Raw genomic sequence first — 13,908 nt, 5'->3', positions numbered from 1 at the left:
TTTAACTTATATGCAGAGTACATCATGAGGAATGCTGGGCTGGAATAAGCACAAACTGGAGTCAAGATTGCCAGGAAAAATCAGTAACCTCAGATATGCAGATGACACTACCCTTATGGCAGAAAGTGAAGAGGAACTCAAAAGCCTCTTGATGAAAGTGAAAGATGAGAGTGAAAAGGTTGGCTTGAAGCTCAACATTCAGAAAACAAAGATCATGGCATCTGGTCCCATCACTTCATGGGAAATAGATGGAAAAACAGTGGAAACAGTGTCAGACTTTATTTTTTTGGGCTCCAAAATCACTGCAGATGCTGATTGCAGCTATGAAATTAAAAGACACTTAGTCCTTGGAAGGAAAGTTATGACCAACCTAGATAGCATATCAAAAAGCAGACACATTACTTTGCCACCAAGGTCCATCTAGTCAAGGCTATGGATTTTCCAGTGGTCATGTATGGATGTGAGAGTTGGACTGTGAAGAAAGCTGATCGCCGAAGAATTGATACTTTTGAACTGTGGTGTTGGAGAAGACTCTTGAGAGTCCCTTGGACTGCAAGGAGATCCAACCAGTACATTCTAAAGGAGATCAATCCTGGGTGTTCACTGGAAGGACTGATGCTAAAGCCTGAAACTGCAATACTTTGGCCACCTCATGCGACGAGTTGACTCACTGGAAAAGACTCTGATGCTGGGAAGGATTAGGGGCAGGAGGAGAAGGGGACGACAGAGAATGAGATGGCTGGATGGCATCACCGATTCGATGGACATGAGTTTGAGTGAACTCCGGGAGTTGGTGATGGGCAGGGAGGCCTGGTGTGCTGTGATTCATGGGGTGGCAAAGAGTCGGACACGACTGAGCGACTGAACTGAACTGAACTGAATAGAGTCCTTTAAGTCCCTTAATCTATTTTCATTCTTTTTTCGTTTTGCCCCCCTGATTGGATGAATTCCACTACCGTGCCTTCAAGTTCACTGAGACTTTCTTCCACCTGATATAGTCTGCTGTTGAATTTTTTTAGTGCAGTTATTCTTCATTTCTGTGATTTCTGTTTGGTACTTATAATTTCTGTCTGTTTGTTGGATTTTTCACTGTGTTCATGCATTGATCTCCTGACCTTGATGAACATCTTTATGACCATTATTTTGAACATTCTATCACATAAATCTCTTACTTCCATTTCATTAAGATCTGTTTGTGGAGTTTTAACTTGTTCTTTTGTTTGGGACATATCTTTTCTCATTTTCCTTGACTCTCTGTGTTAGTTTCTTCATATTATTTAAAAAGGCTACCTCTCTGTCTTGAAAAAGTAGTATTGTGTAGTAAATGAAAGTTATTGTTCCACCTGGATCAAGCTCTTAGTAGTGTCTTAAACTCCTGTGATTATTCAAGCTGACATGTTTGTTCTTAGTAGCTCTCTGTAGTTGAGGGTGTACCAAAATCTTTCAGAGTCTCATAAAGGAGATTTTGAGATTCAGGTTGTTAGGAAGCCAGCCACTCAGGCAAAAGCTAGCAAAATATGTACACTTAGAAGAGAAACTGAAACAGTTTCCAGTGAGAAACTGAGATAGTCTTTTGCAAGTTACCTCTCTGCCCCACAAAACCTGGGGCACCAAAAGTATATAAAAAATCTTTCCAAGGAGATATTGGGTACTTGGAGTGGACTTGGAGGGGAGAAGTTAGAGGTGGTATCTGCTCTCTCTGGGAAGTATCTGAGAAGGATTGCAGTTAGCCTCTAGAGTTGTGCTAAATTAGAGGGTTTACCCCCAGGAAGTTGCTTTTAATGTCTTCCAATAAGCCATTTTCAGGGACATACTGGGATTTGTTCCCTTGTTCCTCTGCACTGGGCCCTGGATAGATAGCCCTGGAGAGTCATTGTGAAGTCACTAGAAACTTTCTTTGGTTTCTATAGTCTTGGGGGTCTCATGAAAGAGAACTATGTAGGTGTTTTGGGATTCATTGTCCTAGGTGAGAATCTTAGAATTTGCAGTGCTGGTGGGAGTCCAAATCCTTTACTCTTCATGGAGAAGGTGGGAACTGGGAATTCTATTCTAGTTGAATGATAGTTGGCAAGGTCCGTCTAATCAAGGCTATGGTTTTTCCCGTGGTCATGTATGGATGGGAGAGTTGGACTGTGAAGAAGGCTGATCGCCGAAGAATTGATGCTTTTGAACTGTGGTGCTGGAGAAGACTCTTGAGAGTCCTTTGGACTGCAAGGAGATCCAACCAGTCCATTCTAAAGGAGATCAATCCTGGGTGTTCACTGGAAGGACTGATGCTAAAGCCTGAAACTCCAATACTTTGGCCACCTCATGCGACGAGTTGACTCACTGGAAAAGAGTCTGATGCTGGGAGGGATTGGGAGTGGGAGGAGACGGGGACAACAGAGAATGAGGTGGCTGGATGGCATCACTGACTTGATGAACATGAGTTTGAGTGAACTCCGGGAGTTGGTGAGGGACAGTGTGGCCTGGCGTGCTGTGATTCATGGGGTCGCAAAGAGTCAGACACGACTGAGTGACTGAACTGAATGAACTGAATGATACTATGCTAGGGGAGGGAGCATGTCTTAGCTTTCCCTATGCATCTCTGCATGAGTAAGTTGGAGAATGTGCTTCTGACTTCTTTCTTTAAAAAGTTATTAATTTATTTTTGGAGGCACTGGGTCTTGGTTGTTTTGCACAGGCTTTCTCTAGTTGCAGCAAATGGGGGCTACTCTTTATTGCAGTGCATGGGCTTCTAAATGCTGTGGCTTCTCTTGTTGTGGAGCACAGGCTCTAGGTGAATGGGCTTCAGTACTTGCAGCACACAAGCTCAGTATTTGCAGCATGTAGGGCTTACAAGGATGCACGGGCTTCAGCAGTTATGGCAGTCTCAGTAGTTGTGGTTCATGGGCCCTCGAGTGCACAGGCTTCTGTAGTTGTGCCACGCTGGCTCAGTAGTTGTGGTGCATGGGTTTATTGCCCTGTGGCATGTGGAATCTTCACAGATCAGGGACTGAACCCGTGTCTCCTGTTTTGGCAGGAGAATTCTTATCCACTGAGCCACTGGGGAAGCCCCTTCAGAATTCTTCAATTAAATTTCAATGAACAGTAAATTCTCAAACTTTGGGGGGAAAAGACAGCTTTATTTGCAGTCTTGAATTATAGTTTTGCTGGATATAAAATTTTTAATTTTAAAGTTGTTTTCCCTCAGCATTTTAAATTATTTTCACTTTCTTTTTCTGTTGATTAAAAAACTTGTTAATATGCAATTCTTGTTCCCTTGATGATAACAGTAATCATGTCTGGATTGCTATTTTCCTCTGTATCAATAGATTTTAGATTTTCTCTTTAGCATTATGTAATTTCATTAAAATATCTTTGACTTAGAATTTGTTTTATGCTTAGTCTGATCAAAAATTCTTCAGGCAAGTCTACAGGAGACCCAGGTTCAATCCCTGGGACAGGAAGATCCCTTGGAGAAGGGAATGGCTACCTACTCCAGTATACTTGCCTGGAGAATTCCATGGATAGAGGAGCCTGTTGGGCTACAGTCCTCGGGATCACAAAGAGTCTGATGACTGAGCCACTAACACTACACTACTACTATCCTGAACTTCAGGAATATTTTTTACCATCTGAGCCACCAGGAGAGCCATTAGTCATATATTCAATTTTCTCATACTAGTCATATGTATCCTAATTTTTCTTTAATAATTCTATCATTTTATTGTTCAGATGGCAAGTTGGATAATTCCTTGAATATATCTTCTATTTCTCTGTTTCCTCCATCAACTATGTTTAGTCTATTTCTAGGATTATTTATATTTTTAGAAATTCTCTATTTTTTCTACAGCCTTTTTTATGAATTATATCAATTCTTCTGTCTCCTTAATAATTTTATATATTTTTATATTTCAACTCATTTATGTATTTTTATATGCTATTGTTTTGAGGTTGCTCCATTGTCTTCCATTTGAAATTGTCTTATCTCAAATATTTCAGGGAACAATTATTTTTGGGTGTGTTGATACTGTATTGTCATGGATAATTTCTATTTATGTCATTTGAAATTTCTGATCTCACCTTGAGTGGAGATTATTTTTCTTCTGGGAATTCCATAAAACTGGATATAAGAGTAATTCCACAATTACTTTTGCAGTATACTCTAGCTATATTATAGTCTATCAGTTTCTTGTTTTGAGAAATTCTCATACACAGTGTAAATAAGGTGTATTTGTATATACATTAATATGTGATTTTATAAAAATTCAGTGCCATGAAATAATGTGTGTTGTCTCATCACATGGACAGCATTTGAGTTACCTACTTCAGTGATCACTTCTAAGCTGTTGTACATAAGGCCAGACTGATTTCTTAGAGATCACAGACAATTCAGACTCTGGGGAAAATGAGGTAATTATCTCTTATGAAGGTTCTTACAACACTTTTTGTTAGAAAATCGTAGGCTTTCTTGTCTGCAGTTCAGTTCACTTCAGTCGCTCAGTTGTGTCCGACTCCAAGACCCCATGAATCACAGCACACCAGTCCTCCCTGTCCATCACCAACTTCCGGAGTTCACGCAAACTCATGTCCACAGAGTCGGTGATGCCATCCAGCCATCTCATTCTCTGTGGTCCCCTTCTCCTCCTGCCCCCAACCTTTCCTAGCATCAGAGTCTTTTCCAGTGAGTCAACTCGTCGCATGAGGTGGCCAAAGTATTGCAGTTACAGTTTTAGCATCAGTCCTTCCAACGAACACCCAAGATTGATCTCCTTTAGAATGGACTGGTTCGATCTCCCTGCAGTCCAAGGGACTCTCAAGAGTCTTCTCCAACACCACAGTTCAAAAGCATCAATTCTTCGGCAATCAGCTTTCTTCACAGTCCAACTCTCACATCCATACATGACTACGGGAAAAACCATAGCCTTGACTAGATGGACCTTGGTTAGCAAAGTAATGTGTCTGCTTTTTAATATACTATCAAGGTTGGTCATAACTTTCCTTCCAAGGAGTAAGCGTCTTTTAATTTCATGGCTGCAATCAGCATCTGCAGTGATTTTGGAGCCCCCCAAAATAAAGTCTGACACTGTTTCCACTGTTTTTCCATCTATTTCCCATGAAGTGATGGGACCAGATGCCATGATCTTTGTTTTCTGAATGTTGAGCTTCAAGCCAACCTTTTCATTCTCCTCTTTCACTTTCATCCTCCTCTTTCACTTTCATCAAGAGGCTTTTGAGTTCCTCTTCACATTCTGCCATAAGGGTGGTGTCATCTGCATATCTGAGGTTATTGATATTTCTCCTGGCAATCTTTATTCCAGCTTGTGCTTCTTCCAACCCAGCGTTCCTCATGATGTACTCTGCATATAAGTTAAATAAGATAAAGCCTTGACGTACTCCTTTTCCTATTTGGAACCAGTCTGTTGTTCCATGACCAGTTCTAACTGTTGCTTCCTGAGCTGCATACAAGTTTCTCAAGAGGCAGGTCAGGTGGTCTGGTATTCCCATCTCTTTCAGAATGTTCCACAGGTTATTGTGATCCACACAGTCAAAGGCTTTGGCATAGTCAATGAAGCAGAAATAGATGTTTTTCTGAAACTCTCTTGCTTTCTCCATGATCCAGCGGATGTTGTCAATTTGATCTCTGGTGCCTCTGCCTTTTCTAAAACCTGCTTGAACATCTGGGAGTTCACGGTTTACATACTGCTGAAGCCTGACTTGGAGAATTTTGAGCATGACTTTACTAGCGTGTGAGATGAGTGCAATTGTGCGGTAGTTTGAGCATTCTTTGGCATTGCCTTTCTTTGGGATTGGAATGAAGACTGACCTCTTCCAGTCCTGTGGCCACTGCTGAGTTTTCCAAATCTGCTGGCATATTGAGTGCAGCACTTTCACAGCATCATCTTTCAAGACTTGAAATAGCTCAACTGGAATTCCATCACCTCCACTAGCTTTGTTCGTAGTGATGCTTTCTAAGGCCCACTTGACTTCACATTCCAAGATGTCTGGCTCTAGGTCAGTGATCACATTATTGTGACTATCTTGGTCGTGAAGATCTTTTTTGTACAGTTCTTCTGTGTATTCCTGCCACGTCTTCTTAATATCTTCTGCTTCTGTTAGGTCCATACCATTTCTGTTCTTTATCGAGCCCATCTTTGCATGAAATGTTCCCTTGGAATCTCTAATTTTCTTGAAGAGGTCTCTTGTTTTTCCTATTCTGTTGTTTTCCTCTATTTCTTTGCATTGATCACTGAGGAAGGCTTTCTTATCTCTCCTTGCTATTCTTTGGAACTCTGCATTCAGATGCTTATATCTTTCCTTTTCTCCTTTGCTTTTCGCCTCTCTTCTTTTTACAGCTATTTGTAAGGCCTCCTCAGACAGCCATTTCGCTCTTTTGCATTTCTTTTCCATGGGGATGGTCTTGGTCCCTGTCTCCTGTACAATGTCACGAACCTCTGTCCAGAGTTCATCAGGCACTCTATCTATCAGATCTAGTCCCTTAAATCTATTTCTCACTTCCACTGTATAACCATAAGGGATTTGATTGAGGTCATATCTGAATGGTCTAGTGGTTTTCCCTACTTTCTTCAATTTAAGTCTGAACTTCGCAATAAGGAGTTCATGATCTGAGCCACAGTCAGCTCCTGGTCTTGTTTTTGCTAACTGTATACAGCTTCTCCATCTCTGGTTGCAAAGAATATAATCAATCTGATTTCGGTGTTGACCATCTGGTGATGTCCATGTGTAGAGTCTTCTCTTGTGTTGTTGGAAGAGGGTGTTTGCTATGACCAGTGCATTCTCTTGACAAAACTCTATTAGCCTTTGCCCTGCTTCATTCCGTGCTCCAAGGCCAAATTTGCCAGTTACTCCAGGTGTTTCTTGACTTCCTACTTTTGCATTCCAGTCCCCTAGAATGAAAAGGACATCTTTTTTGGGTGTTAGTTCTAAAAGGTCTTGTAGGTCTTCATAGAACCGATTAACTTCAGCTTCTTCAGCATTACTGGTTGGGGCATAGGCCTGGATTACTGTAATATTGAATGGTTTGCCTTGGAAACGAACAGAAATCATCCTGTCATTTTTAAGATTGCATCCAAGTAGTGCATTTCGGACTCTTTTGTTGACCATGATGGCTACTCCATTTCTTCTAAGGGATTCCTGCCCACAGTAGTAGATATAATGGTCATCCGAGTTAAATTCACCCATTCCAGTCCATTTTAATTCACTGATTCCTAGAATGTCTATGTTCACTCTTGCCATCTCCTGTTTGACCACTTCCAATTTGCCTTGATTCATGGACCTAACATTCCAGGTTCCTATGCAATATTGCTCTTTATAGCACCGGACCTTGTTTCTATCATTGGTCACATCCACAACTGGGTATTGGTTTTGCTTTTGCTCCATCCCTTTATTCCTTCTAGAGTTATTTCTCCACTGAGTTCCAGTAGCATACTGGGCACCTACCGACCTGGGGAATTCCTCATTCAGTATCCTATCATTTTGCCCTTTGTTGCTGTTCATGGGGTTCTCAAGACAAGTATACTGAAGTGGTTTGCCATTCCCTTCTCCAGGGGACCACATTCGGCTGTGGTCCATGTGATCAGATCAGCTAGTTTCCTGTGATTATGATTTCAGTTTGTCTGCCCTCTGGTGCCCCCTAGCAATACCTACCGTCTTATTTGGGTTTCTCTTACCTTGGTCGTGGAAAATCTCTTCACAGCCGCTCCAGCAAAGTGCAGCCGCTGTACCTTACCTTGGACGAGTAGAGACGCCGGCCCGGGCGCAACGAACCACGCAAAGAGGTGCGGCCGTGAGGAGCTACCCCACGCCTGAGGCCAGGGCCGGCGGCCGAGAGGAGCTACCCCACGTCCAACAGGCAGTGGCTGCGCGGGCGCAGGAGGGCCGAGAGGAGCTACTCCGCGTTCAAGGTCAGGAGGGGCGGCCTTGAGGAGATACAGTAGAAGTGGCAAATAGATTCAAGGGATTAGATTTGATAGACAGAGTGCCTGAAGAACTATGGACAGAGGTTCATAACATTGTATAGGAGGCGGTGATCAAAACCATCCCCAAGAAGAAGAAATGCAAAAAGGCAAAATGGTTGTCTGAGGAGGCCTTACAAATAGCTGAGAAAAGAAGAGAAGTGAAAGGCAAAGGAGAAAAGGAAAGATATACCCATCTGACTGCAGTGTTCCAAAGAATAGCAAGGAGAGATAAGAAAGACTTCTTAAGTAAACAACACAAAGAAATAGAGGGAAACAATAAAAGGGAAAGACTAGAGATCTCTTCAAGAAAAGTAGAGATACCAAGGGAATATTTCATGCAAAGATAGGCACAATAAAAGACAGAAATGGTATGGACCTAACAAATGCTGAAGATATTAAGAAGAGGTGGCAAGAATACACAAAAGAACTATACAAAAAAGATCTTCATGACCCAGATAACCACAATGGTGGGATCACTCACCTAGAGCCAGACATCCTGGAGTGGGAAGTCAAGTGGACCTTATCAAGCATCAATACAAACAAAACTGGTGGAGGTGATGGAATTCCAGTTGAGCTCTTTCAAATCCTAAAAGATGATGCTGTGAAAGTGCTGTACTCAATATGCCAGAAAATTTGGAAAACTCAGCAGTGGCCACAGGATAGGAAAGGGCCAGTTTTCATTCCAACCTCAAAGAAAGGCAATGCCAAAGAATGTTCAAACTACTGAACAATTGCCCTCATCTCACACACTAACAAAGTAATGCTCAAAATTCTTCAAGTTAGGCTTCAATGGTACATGAACCGTGAACATCTAGACCTGTGTTTAGAAAAGCCAGAGGAACCAGAGATCAAATTGCCAACATCTATTGGATCATAGAAAAAGCAAGAGAGTTCCAGAAAAATATCTACTTCAATTTCATTGACTATCCTAAACCCTTTGACTGTGTGGATCACAACAAACTGTGAAAAATTCTTAAAGAGATGGGAATACCTGATCACCTTACCTGCCTCCTGAGAAACCTGTATGCAGGTTCAAGAAGCAACAGTTAGAACTGAGCATGGAACAGAGAACTGGTTCCAAATTGGGAAAGGAGTACGTCAACTGTATGTTGTCACTCTACTTAGTACAGTGTACGTCATGCAAAATGCTGGGCTGGATGAAGCACAAGCTGGAATCAAGATTGCCAGGAGAAATATCAATAACCTCAGATATTCAGATTAAACCGCCCTGATGTCAGAAAGCAAAGAGGAACTAAAGAGCCTTTTGATGAAAGTGAAAGAGGAGAGTGAAAAAACTGGCTTAAAACTCAACATTCAGAAAACTAAGGTCATGGCATCTGGTCCCATCACTTTATGGCAAATAGATGGAGAAATAGTGGAAACAGTGACAGACTTTATATTCTTGGGTTCCAAAATCACCACAGATGGTGACTGCAACCATAAAATTAAAAGACATTTGCTCTTTGGAAGAAAAACTATGACAAACGTAGACAGCATATTAAAAAGGAAAGACATTACTTTGTCAGCAAAAGTCTATATAGTCAATGCTATGGTTGTTTCAGTAGTCATATATGGATGTGAGAGTTGGACCATAATGAAAACTGAGCACCAAAGAACCGATGCTTTTGAACTGTGGTGTTGTGGAAGACTCTTGAGAGTCTCTTGGACAGCAAGAAAATCAAACCAGTCAATCTTAAAGGAAATCAACCCTGAATTGGAATGAAACTGAAGCTCCAATACTTTGGTAACCTGATGCAAAGAGCTGACTCTTTAGAAAAGACCCTGATGCTGGGAAAGATTGAAGGCAGGAGGAGAAAGGGATGACAGAAGACGAGATAGTTGGATGGCATCACCGACTCGATGGACACGAGTTTGAGCAAGCTTTGGCAGATGGTGAAGGCTTACCAGCCTTGTGTGCTGCAGTCCATGGGGTTGCAAAGAGTAGGATACGACTGAATCTCTGAACAGCAAAATACCTCAAGACTGAGAATCGAGCTCTAATCAGCAATATTTAGAGGCTAAGTGGGAAAATATTCAGGAGAAAAATTAGACAGAAAACAGAGTGAAATTACTCCCTCTAGGGAAATGTGTTTTTAAAAACCTGATTTTTCACATCATTGGATCTCTTTGAGAATGCAGTACAATTCTGGACAAAAAATCCATTCAATTTGTCAACTTTTATTGGTAACAGTGGTTAGAGCAATTTGGGGGGAAAATGTCCATTATGTAGTGATGGTGGAGATGAAGAGTGAGCAAACACACGATTTTCCTTCAAGGATCCAGACTCTGAAAGAAAGAAAGACTGACTGAACACTATCCATAGGGGGAAAGAAGGAATGGGATTCAAATCACTGGTGTAATTGCTAATAAAAGTAACAACTGTTATACTGGTAGTTGAAGGATAAGTGAGTGCTGTAGTCCTTGCATTCCTAGTTCCCAGATATGAAAAAGTGTCATTACACATATAGAAGCATAAGTCTGTTCAGACTTACCTCATATCTCCACAGCCCTCCAATGTCATTGCTTCCTTCAAAACAGATGGGTTCCAGTACCCTCTCCAGACAGACTTTGATGGAGACTAATCCACTGACCTCAGCACCAATCACCGCAATTCTTTTCCTGGCATCATTTCTTGTATCAGGAAATATATTAGTATAAAATCAGACTTTACTGCTATGTAATTTTTCCTATCATGAAAGATTAGCTTTTTCTAATATTAGTAGTTTGCATTTAAGGAATATTCAACTCAAAGCTATTATGATTTTGAAAGGCACAAGTGACAGAAAAATCTTAGTTCTCATGGGCTTTCTTATTTTCAATTTTAAAGGTGTTTTTTTTTTTTTTTTAAGTTTTGAAGAGGGATGATATGGGGAGAGGAGTACGTCAAGGCTGTGTATTGTCACCTTGCTTATTTAACTTATATGCAGAGTATATCATGAGGAACCCTGGGCTGGAAGAAGCACAAGCTGGAATCAAGATTGCTGGGAGAAATATCAATAACCTCAGATATGCAGATGACACTACCCTTATGGTAGAAAGTGAAGAGGAATTCAAAAGCCTCTTGATGAAAGTGAAAGAAGTAAGTGAAAAGGTTGGCTTGAAGCTCAACATTCAGAAAACAAAGATCATGGCATCTGGTCCCATCACTTCACGGGAAATAGATGGAAAAACAGTGGAAACAGTGTCAGACTTTATTTTTTGGGGGGCTCCAAAATCACTGCGGTTGCTGATTGCAGCCATGAAATTAAAAGACACTTACTCCTTGGAAGGAAGGTTATGACCAACCTTGATAGTATATTAAAAAGCAGAGACATTACTTTGCCAACCAAGGTCCGTCTAGTCAAGGCTATGGTTTTTCCCGTGGTCACGTATGGATGTGAGAGTTGGACTGTGAAGAAAGCTGATCGCCAAAGAATTGATGCTTTTGAACTGTGGTGTTGGAGAAGACTCTTGAGAGTCCCTTGGACTGCAAGGAGATCCAACCAGTCCATTCTAAAGGAGATCAATCCTGGGTGTTCATTGGAGGGACTGATGGTGAAGCTGAAACTGCAATACTTTGGCCACCTCATGCGACGAGTTGACTCACTGGAAAAGACTCTGATGCTGGGAAAGGTTGGGGGCAGGAGGAGAAGGGGACGACAGAGAATGAGATGGCTGGATGGCATCACCGACTCTATGGACATGAGTTTGAGTGAAGTCCGGGAGTTGGTGATGGACAGGGAGGCTTGGCGTGCTGTGGTTCATTCTCTGGGGTCGCGGAGAGTCGGATACGACTGAGCGACTGAACTGAACTGAACTGAACTGAACTGATATGGGGAGGGAGGGTGGGAGGAGGGTTCAAGATGGGGAACACATGTACACCCGGGGCGGATTCATGTCAATGCATGGCAAAACCAATACAATATTGTAAAGTAATTAGCCTCCAATTAAAATAAATAAATTTAAATTAAAAAAATAAAACATGAAATGTAGAATAGGCACTGAAAAAAATTTTTTTTAAGTTTTGAATCCTAACATTTTTCTAGCATTTGACTTCACATTTGTCCATTTATTTTCTGGTAGTTTCCTTCTACCTAATTCATTAACACACACACACACAAACACACACTCTGAAAAACCTCTTCATACACAGATTTTGCCCAAACTGACTTTTTTCTTTCCTTTATGATTTATTACAATATTGAATATAGTTTTCTGTGCTATATAATAGGATCTTTTTGTTTATTCATCATAGATACAATAGTTTGCAGCTGTGAGTCCCAAACTCCCAGTTCATACCCTTTCTACCACACCTGCACTTTGACAATCACAAGTCTGTTCTCTATGTCTTGCGAGTCTGTTTCTGCTCTCATAGATAAGTTGATTTGTATCATACTTTAGATTCCATATACATTATATCGTATGACATTTGTCTTTCTTTTTCTGACTTACTTTGGTTAGTATGCTAGTGTCTACATCCATCCATGCAGCTGCAAATGGCATTATTTCATTCTATTTTATGGCTCAGTAATATTCCATTGTATAAATATACCACATCTTCTTTACCATTTATCTGTTAGTGGACTTTTAGGTTACTCCAGTGTCTTATCTATTTATATATTGCTGCTACAAACATAGGGGTGCATATATCTTTTAATATTATATTCCAAAATGACTTTAAATTATTTTCAGTACTACTATCTGCTTGTAGAAGCACTTATGTTGAGTACTTTTGCATAGTTTACTTTATTTATGCAAGAGAATCTCTACTTTTGCCTCATGATAGGGTTTGAAGGGAAAGAAATATCCAACAAATTTAATCATATAAGTATTGTTCATTACACATTTCTTGAGCAGAGAGTGAACTACATAAAGATAAGGGATCTTTAGAAAAGTAGTCCAGTGGCCTTCGCCCCAGAGGTAAATATTCTGACATTCATTTATTGAGTGAATAAATGTACTTACTACATACCAGACACGACTTTAATGGGGCAGATACAACAGTGAACGAATCAGACACAGTTCTTTGAAAACATTCTCTTGAGGTAGAGACCAAACAAATGAGCAAATAAGTAGTAAGCCAGATGATGATACAGTCTATGGAGAAAACTGAAGGAGGGTAGAGTCTAAAGGGAATAGAGGAGCCATGGGTATTATTTTATGCAATATTGTCAGAGAAGAAATCATGGATTACATTTCAGCAGGAAGTGAGGAACCAAAACAGATGAATGTCTGAAAGAGAATTGCAAGCAGAGAGTCTGAGGTGGGCACTTATTGAATGTTTTTGAAGAAAAGTAATGGAAACTTTATGACTATATCAAAATGATATAAAGGGTATAGTGAGGCTGGACAGGGAGTATTAGGCACCAGTATCAGAGGTGGTATCAGTATCAGAGGTCAGATTAGACAGGGTATTTTTTCAAAGGATGGAGCAAAGAAATTATTTGGTATTCAGAAAAGCCACTTACCTGTAAGTGCTTCTGAGGATACTGCTTCTCTTCCCATCCTCTCTACTCAACATTGTATTTTATCCTCTATCATTTAACTGAACCATAAGTTATAGAGTTTTCTTAAGGGATGTGTCCTTAACATACGATGTGATTTTATCCCTGTATCTTTGCTCTTTTCTCTGAACTGAAAGAGAAACTGAATGGTATTCTGTACCTCACTTTATAAGTTTTTATTATATTGGATTAGTGTATGAGTGTTCAGTCACTCAGTCGTGTCCAACTCTTTGTGACCCCTTGGACTGGAGCTTGTCAGGCTTCTCTGGCCATGGAATTTTCCAAGCAAGAATAATAGAATAGGTGGCCATTTCCTTCTCCAGGGGTTGTTCTCGACCCAGGAATCGAACCCTCACTTCTTGCATCTCCTGCATTAGCAGACAGATTCATTAATACTGCATTACCTGAGAAGCTCTAAATAGTGAATTAGAGCATCTATTAAAATATGACTGTTTTTCAATCTT

General features: G+C 40.7%; 1 pseudogene; it reads right to left on the bottom strand.

Moving 5' to 3' along the window:
• LOC129540463 (flavin-containing monooxygenase 5-like) overlaps positions 1-13,461 on the bottom strand; it is a 92,164-nt pseudogene extending 78,703 nt beyond the window's left edge.
• Positions 13,462-13,908: the final 447 nt, after the last annotated feature.

This window comes from Moschus berezovskii, chromosome 4 (genome assembly GCF_049115385.1).
Source record: "Moschus berezovskii isolate FMDL1 chromosome 4, NW_MosBer_1.0, whole genome shotgun sequence".
NCBI lineage: Eukaryota > Metazoa > Chordata > Mammalia > Artiodactyla > Moschidae > Moschus > Moschus berezovskii.
This window is presented reverse-complemented; position numbering and strand designations above follow the sequence as displayed.